Consider the following 9333-nt stretch of genomic DNA (forward strand, 5'->3'; position numbering starts at 1 on the left):
AATAGAAAACCAGGAGTATGTAAACTCTCTCTGGGTTATTATTCCTTGTGGGCATGCTGCAGCAAGCTGACATGTAAAAGAATCAACATTTTAAATAAGCCCTTAATTACATACTTACCTGCACCATTGGCTTTTCAAAGTGCAGGCAAAAGCAAATGAACTGAAAAGAGCTCTCTAGAGACTAGACCACACTTCATTCTTCCAAATCCACTTTAGCTCACAAATGCTTTTCAGATACTGAAGAAAAGTGATTGTTTCCGCTTTTTGGAAAGCTAAAAAAAAAAAAAAAAATGCTTGTAAAGTGGAAGGGACAGATAAGCATTGTATTTCAACCAGCTATTGGAAATACTGTGATAATCATGCAGCCAAGATAATAAATTTTAGGTTAAGCAAGATTGACATTTTAAGTGCTGGCTGGAATTTGTTCATAAACTCCAGTGCCTGTGAAGATCTTCAGCTCAGGCCCTGTTTTAGTACTGTGTTTATGTTTATCAGCTGCAATAGGTTCTTTAGAGCTGTTCCCCTCACATCCTAGTTGCAAGGTAAGGCACCCAAACACATCTGTATATCCTATAGCTTTTCTCAAGTGAAAACTGTGACATGCATTGTTTGTAACACTCCATTTCTCCTTTCAAAGTTACACTTTACAGCCCTGTCTCCTCCACTGTTATACTAACAACACCGTCAAAGGCTAGTTAATTGCATTTACTCCGTGGTTTGTTTTTTATAAGGCCGTAAGATGAGCCCTATCAGATCTGGCAGAGACCTATTTTGTCCTTTACAGTGGTACCTTGGTTCTCAAATTTAATCCGTTCCAAAAGTACGTTCCAAAACCAAAGCGTTCCAAAACCAAGGCACACTTTCCCATAGAAAGTAATGCAAAATTGATTAATCCGTTCCAGACTTTTAAAAACAACCCCTAAAACAGCGATTTAACATGAATTTTACTAACAAGACCATTGATCCATAAAATGAAAGCAATAATCAATGTACTGCACCATAAAATAATTAAGAAATATTTTAGATGATAAAAATTAAAATTTGTTCTTACCGATGATAGTCATTGTTTGGGGCTTTTATGGATGGGGGCTTTTATCCATTTCCGCACTCACACAATTAATCAGTAGCTGAACTGGGTTCCACACAGTCACAAAAACAAATTAACTGAAAAAGTCTCAAAAACAAAAGTGCCAAACTTAATCTGTTCCGGAAGTCTGTTTGACTTCCGAAATGTTCAAAAACCAAGGCGCAGTTTCTGATTGGGTGCAGGTGCCCCAGAAACAATAGCCGATAGTTGCATCGGACGTTCGGCTTCCGAAAAAACATTCGAAAACCGGAAGACTTACTTCCAGGGTTTTTGGCGTTTGGGAACCAAGGCTTTGAGTACCAAGGCGTTTGAGAACCAAGGCACCACTGTATTCTCTTACAACTAGTATTCAGAGACATGCAACCTCTGACCACGGAGGTAGAACATAGCCTTCATAGCTACTAGTCACTGATAGCCTTATTCCCCATGAAGTTCTCTAATCCTCTTAATGCCATCCAAGATTCTTGCATTGCAGGGGGTTGGACTGAATGGTCCTCGTGGTCCCTTCCAACTCAACATTTCTACGGTTCTAAGATGACTGCCATCACTATATGTTGTGGGAGCGCTTTCTTTTGTCTGCCCCAAATGCTCCAGTCTTCAGCTTCATTGGATGACACCAGTTCTCTCATACCTGTAAGAAAGGGAATCATAGAATTGTAGAGTTGGAAGGGACCACAGGGGTTATCTAAGTCCAATCTCCTGCAGTGCAGGAAACTTTTGCCCAAGGTGAGGCTCGAACCCACGACTCCTAGATCAAGAGTCTCATGCTCTTACCAACTGAGCTATCCTTGGATCTACTTTCTTCACACCACACATAACTTAATTTTTTACACCTCTGTTATGTTATCCCTTTACTCACTATTTTCTAAACTAAAACCCCCCAAATATTGTAGCCTTTCTAAAATTGGGAAGTTGTTCCAGCACCTTGATCACTTTGGTTGCCCTTTTGTGAAGCTTTTCCAGCTGTACAGTATCCTTTTTGAGGTGAGGCAATCAGAACTATACACAGTATAGTTTTGCCACAGATTTGTATAACTGCATTGTGTTATTGCATGGTGACAGCAGTCACGAAATTAAAAGACGCCTGCTTCTTGGGAGGAAAGCAATGACAAACCTAGACAGCATCTTAAAAAGCAGAGACATCACCTTGCCAACAAAGGTCCATATAGTTAAAGCTATGGTTTTCCCAGTAGTGCTGTATGGAATTGAGAGCTGGACCATAAAGAAGGCTGATCGCTGAAGAATTGATGCTTTTGAATTATGGTGCTGGAGGAGACTCTTGAGAGTCCCATGGACTGCAAGAAGATCAAACCGATCCATTCTGAAGGAAATCAGCCCTGAGTGCTCACTGGAAGGACAGATCCTGAAGCTGAGGCTCCAATACTTTGGCCACCTCATGAGAAGACTCCCTGGAAAAGACCCTGATGTTGGGAAAGATGGAGGGCACAAGGAGAAGGGGACAACAGAGGACAAGATGGTTAGACAGTGTTCTCGAAGCTACAAACATGAGTTTGACCAGTGGAAGACAGGAGTGCCTGGCGTGCTCTGGTCCATGGGGTCACGAAGAGTCGGACACGACTAAACAACATTGTGTTATTGGCACTTTTGCTTTCTATCTGTTTCCTAATAATCCCAAGCATGGAGTTTACCTTTTGCACCGAGTAAGCATCTTGATAAAGCTATTCAATGTCTCATTCCTGGCCGGTCACCATCAAGTCAGACCATATGTGAAATTATATGTGAAATTAGGGTCCGTCCCCGCCATGTGCATCACTTTGTACTTTCTTACATGAAGCTGCATTGATGTTAAAGATGAACTAGTGGAACATGATTGTCGTGAAATATATTATTAGCAATTTAAAAGATATTTTAGTAGGATCTGGGCTAACATTTTTGGTGCATGAGAACAACACATTACAGTTCAGCACCTCTTGGGCTACAGAAGACATTTACCCATTCGATTCTGTGCCTTTATGGATATGATATTCTGGGTTATTGTCATCCCCTGGTTAGTTACGCAAGTTATACACTAAGGTAAAGGACCTCTGAATGGTTAAGTCCAGTCAAAGGCGACTATGGGGTGCAGCATTCATCTCGCTTTTCAGGCTGAGGGAGCCAGCGTTTGTCCACAGACAGCTTTCCGGGTCATGTGGCCAGCATGATGAAACCGCTTCTGGAGCAACAGAACACCGGGACAGAAGCCAGAGCGCATGGAAACGCTGTTTACCTTCACACCACAGTGGTACATATTTATCTACTTGCACTGGTATGCTTTCAAACTGCTAAGCTGGCAGAAGCTGGGACAGAGCAACGGGAGCTCACTCTGTCATGAGGATTTGAACCGCCGACCTTCTGATTAGCAATCCCAAGAGGCTCAGTGGTTTAGACCACAGCCACACACTTCCCTGCAGTTATATACTAGTCCATGCCCACAAGTAATTTCTTGAAATGCTGCGCCAAATAACCCACCCAGTTATGAGAATCTCCAGCTATATGTTATGTATTCCAGTCTCCTTGAATTAGAGAGGTTGTATGTCAGTTTTGAAATATTTTTTACTTTACTGTTCTTTATTTGTTTTCCTTCCATAAATAAGTCCTGCACCACTCTGGGGTGGCTTGACAAATTGTTTTGAGCCGTCCACTCAGAAAAAGGAAAGATGCAGACCTTAAACATACAAAACTATTTTAGATTTCTGGAGACATCTTCATTATGCTGCGTTTTACTTGTGAAAAATATCTAAAGACTTAGAGGTTTTTAAACCACGGCTCCCCCCCGGCGCAGGTAAAGAAGAAAAGGTTGCTTACTTACCTGGAAAAGTGTAACAATTAGGGTAAAGATAATCACAAGTAGACTTTTAAAAAGATATTAAAATGCCTGTCTTTTGAAGCCCAAACTCAATGTTCTTGAAAGCAGGGTGTTCGAAGGCTGAGGTTTCATTCTCTCAAGCATCAATGGAGTTAGAAAGGGGAATTGTTCTAAGCAGAGCAACATACAGAGGTCATTGTTTTGAGGGATTTCTCACAGGAGGAAAGGGAAGAACAAAGTATGTTTGAGCAACTTCACCTCATTAAATCAGCTCAGCAAGTTGCTGGATAATGGTCAGTGGATGGTGGTTTTGATGTCTGCCCACATTGAGTACCTACTAGCACTGCTCCCAGTGATTGTCATACATGGTGAGTTGTACTGGAGAGAGGCACTAGGAATGGGTCACGAGGAGATAAAATTAAAGCAATTCACTTTCCTGTGGGCAGGAAGGAGTGATGGACATAATATGCCGACTATGAATCACAGACAGACAGAATAGTGGGAGAGAATAGTGAGAAAAACTCAGGTCATAAATAGTTGGGGTTTTATAGTGACCAGGGCTGTTGCTCAGCTGAAGAAATCCATGTTCATTAATTATAGTAGCAGACTAATTGACCTGATTTGCATACAGTTGTATATAAGTAAAAGCAGTAGTTTGGAAACAGGAAAAAAAGAAAGAATAGTGAACACTTTAGGTTACTATTATTCAACTAAAGGGAAAGCATTAAAATTAAGGGCATGGTGGTTTTCTTTAGAAAATGTAAGGGCACCAGCATATCTAGTTAGTTTGTTAGAAACTAAAATGGTTTATATCTGTAGTATCTAAATTTCTGCCCCCTGACCACTTGAAAATTGTTGAGGGACCACTTAATGATTTCCCCCCCTGCCTGTTGCAGCGATTGTAATGTGCTGTGCTGCATGCTGTATGGCTTTTAATTGTGTTTTTATTGCTTCTTGGTAACCCCAGGTTTACAGGCGTAAGTTATTCTAATATTATTTCACCAAAACAAGAAGCAGCAGTGCATTGGCACTGAAATTCAGTAGTTTGTAGCATTTTTATACAGTCTGCTGTTATTTTTAATAGCACATCAGAGTTCAGTCATATTATTATATTGCGTTTGCCCCAATCTCCGAGCAGTAAGAGATTTCAGGGTTTGGTTTCCTTGGAATCTAGGTGACTGAAAACAGTGGGGTCTTTGGGACATGCAGTTTTATTTACCCACACATGCACACGTAAGATGGAAGCGTTCACAGCACAAACACCCCAACAGATGTTGCTCCCCCGTTAGGTTTTGGGGTGAAGGGATCCATAGCTGTAGATTCAGCCCAGAGAGAAAGGCAAGTTTCTGTGTGTCCGGTGCCAACACCACATGAATCTAGACAAGACTGGTCCCTGACCTATTGTCCTACATTCAGGGTGACATCAGCTCAAGCAGGTGAGGAGAAAGACCTGTTCCCTCCTTCTGCAAGCATCACTAGTAGTTTCTACTAGTATGTTCCTATACACCAGTACTTGGCCATCTTTCTAGACAGAGATACGATGGCTAGGGCCATTAGCTTAATAAAGAGACTGACTGGATCACTTCAGCAGTTCCTCGTGCTTCAGAATTCTGTCTTAAAGATATAAATCCATATACTTGGAGGGGATCCAGACTATCCCACCAATCCTATAACAGCATTTCAGCTTCGAGGATCAAGCTCTGCTTCTGTCTCACATTGCCACCGACCTATTGAAGACAAGCCATTTCGCAACACGGTGGTACAGTGGAACCTTGGCTCTCGAACGTCTCTGTTGATGAACGTTTCGGAACCCGAATGCCGAAAACCCGGAAGTAACTGCTTAGGTTTTCAAATGATTTTTGGAAGCCACACATGCTACGCGGCTTCCGTTTCCCTATTGAATTGAGGCTTCCACTTTCAGTTTTCGAACATTTCGGAAGTCGAACGGTCTTCTGGAACGGATTACATTCGAAAAACAAGGTTCCAGTGTACAGCTGGAAGAGCATCACACTAGCAGCAAAACCAGGTAACTGATCTCTCTGGTATCTCTTTCAAATTTCAATTGTTGACTGAGCGAAAGCAACAGAATATTACCTATGTATGTGTATGTTCACTAACTAGGAACACTACAAAACATTAATAATAATAATAATAATAATAATAATAATAATAATAATAATAATATACCGCCCTATACCCAGAGGTCTCAGGGTGGTCCACAGATCAAAATCGAAATATAAAACCACAAAATATATAATCAAAATAAAAACAACAACCCAAAAACCCAAAACATTCTCCCACCCAGTAAAACTGGAAGATTTGCATGGCAAGAAAGCACTGGCGCACCCACACCAAACATTTAAAGTGCATGGCTTCCGCCCTAAATATCATGGGAACTGTAGTTTAACCATACAGAGCTACACTTTCTAGCACCCTTAACAAACCACAGTTCCCATGATTCTTGGAGTAGAGTCATGTGCTTTAAATGTGTCTTAAATGTATGGGGTGCATGTGACCTGTGGCACAGGTTTCCCACACTAATGGGAACTAGATCATACCTGCACACAGCTGGGGGTGACCAAAAGCGAAGGAGAACTGAGCTACTGTGCCTTAAATACAGTAAAGGGGATTTACTGCATGGAACATATCTGACCTTTACAACGAATGGGGAGCCTGTGGTATTCCAGATGTTATTGAATGACAGCTCCTATCAACACTGACCATTGGCCATGCTAAGTGGGGATGATGGAAGATTATTGTTGTTGTTCTTGTCCAAAAACATCTGAAGAGTCATAGATTTCTCATCTTGTAAGCATGGGAAATGGCAGCTTCTGAATTTCCTCTTTTGCATTATTATTAGATTCACAAGACCCCATCCTTCTTTGTTTCTGGCCATCCTACATTTAAACCTTGCTAAATGTATTATAAATTTACTGTAATAACATATTTCCTTCATATGTTTTCAGGGCCTCAAGGGCTTTCAAGCTACTTAATGTGAATCCACAAATTAAAACAAGTTCTTAACCGGGGTTTTATTAAAAATATTTTTCAAAAAAATGTATTGTCTCATGAAAATATGATCACTTCCCACTTTATTATCTCTCCTTTTCCTATGCTGGAGTTGTTTTAAAGCATTTTCCCCCTCAGCCCTCACAATTTGTTTTTCTCCCTTTTGCTCAGTTTTCTTGTTTTAACAGTGGTTCCAACAGAGGACGGTGATTTCCAGCCAATCACTGCTGTGCGATTGTTCAGTTTTAATAAGTGTGATCAATACCATCAGCTTTCGCCTTTAAATGCTAATGAATGCTTTAAGAGAGCAGATGTGGACACACAGTAGAGTGTAGATTAAAATTAGGCACAGAATTAAATTGCTTACAAACAGCAAAGGAATCCATTTGGACATTCTTAATAACCAACTGCAGCAAGCTGGTGAAGCCTCAGGACCGCTGCTAAAAAAACCCAAACCAAGCAAACCCAACCCTCACACATTCAATATCAAAATATGCAAAACATTCATAATTATACATGTTTTGATGCAAATTTATATGGAACCCCTAGGAACCTATTTTTCATGGCACCTGTTAACTTGGCTTGGCAGGTTCCAAGGTGAGAAAGGCCTGAGAGGAACAGCAGCGAACCCAGCAGAATTAAGTGTATGAGCCTGGCCTCTTCTAATGGGGTGACGAAGGTATACAGCTGTTCCTTCCACCAGCCCTGCCCCAGCAAGTCCAGAGAGGAAAACCCTTCTTTCAAGAATGTTTTAACAGTGGGAAATGAATTTCCATCCGCAACAGTAGGCAGATTTGTCTGTAGCGCTTCAGAATACATAAACGGCATAAATAATCTGAAAAATTTGAAGCGAAAGAGCTGAGCTAGAATGTTTTGGGTCAACGTCCCCCACACTAAGCCTTACAAATTTTTATTTTAAATGTGGGGAAAACATTCAAAACTCGTATCCCCTTAGGTAGTTTGAAATGGCATAGTTCAGCTGTTTGTAAGGTGGGAAAAAGTGGCTAGCTGGAAGAATGGTCTAACGACAAGTGAAGGATGCCAAGTGGACTCTAAATAAGAAATTATGAGGCTATGTGAGGAAATGAGGATGACCGTATGCTTGGAACCGGAGCAGGAAACCTGATTTTAAGAAATTGTATTAAATTAAATTAATTTTGTTTGATTTGTAATAATTTGGAAAAATAATAAAAATAACTTGAAATGGCATAGTTCGCTCTTCCAATTTGGGATTCTTCTCTTATTTTGCTTCACGTATAGGCTAAGGCTGGGTACACACTAGCTGATTTGTAGCACACAAAAATATAGCTTTCCTCAATCCAGAAGCATTCGTTCTCATTCCAAACACATTGTTTCCAATCTAGATTGGCTTTAGATCCCATCACCCACAAGTGTGGGTATGGTTACTTGATACACATTTGAAAACTCTCCCCTTGGTTAGGTAATCTACACCTTTTTCTCCCCTCACCTGCCCCAGGTGAATTATGATCCTGGTATAAACCCGTCTGCATTGTCATTGGGCAGATGTAGGTACAGCCACTCCACTGGCTTTCAAACTGACACACTGTGAGCTAACACAGAATCCATCAGCAACGAGCTTATATTTTTGGAAAAACCAGTTCCTCAAGAAGTACTTTTCAGGGGCAAAAAAAGAAGCAATGTCTAGTCTAGAGCGTGGGGGCTACACTGGAAAAACAAGTACAGTGCTACCTTGGTACTCAAACGGCTTGGCTCCCGAACAAATCGGCTCCCGAACACCACAAACCTGGAAGCGTTCTGGTTTGTGAACGTTTTTCAGAATCCAAACGTCCCGCAGCTTCCAACTGAGTGCAAGAAGCTCCTGCAGCCGACCAGAAGCTGCGCCTTGGTTTTAGAGCCGTTTCGGGATTTGAACAGACTCCCGGAACGGATTAAGTTCAAGAACAAGGTGCCACTGTACAGTGGTACCTCAGGTTAAGTACTTAATTCGTTCCGGAGGTCCATTCTTAACCTGAAACTGTTCTTAACCTGAAGCACCACTTTAGCTAATGGGGCCTCCTGCTGCTGCCGCACTGCCAGAGCACGATTTCTGTTCTCATCCTGAAGCAAAGTTCTTAACCCGAGATATTATTTCTGGGTTAGCTGAGTCTGTAACCTGAAGCGTATGTAACCTGAAGCATATGTAACCCGAGGTACCACTGTACTCGGCCTCCACTGAGGGTAGAACAAAATACTGTGTGTACGCAGCCTAGGCCTCCATTTCCCTAAGTTTCAAATAAAAGTTTAGCCGCATGATAAAGCTGCTTTCATGCGAAGCTGACCATGCGGAATCCTAAAGTCCTCCCCTCTCCTGTAACAATCCCAAAAGGTAGGTTTCGTGGCTTGAAGTGTTGGCTTAACCTTTGCTTTTCTCCTTGCCCTCTAAGTAGCAGCCATCTGTTACAGAAAGCAG

The sequence above is a fragment of the Podarcis erhardii genome, assembly GCF_964252035.2.
Source record: "Podarcis erhardii genome assembly, chromosome: 1".
Taxonomy (NCBI): Eukaryota; Metazoa; Chordata; class Lepidosauria; order Squamata; family Lacertidae; genus Podarcis; species Podarcis erhardii.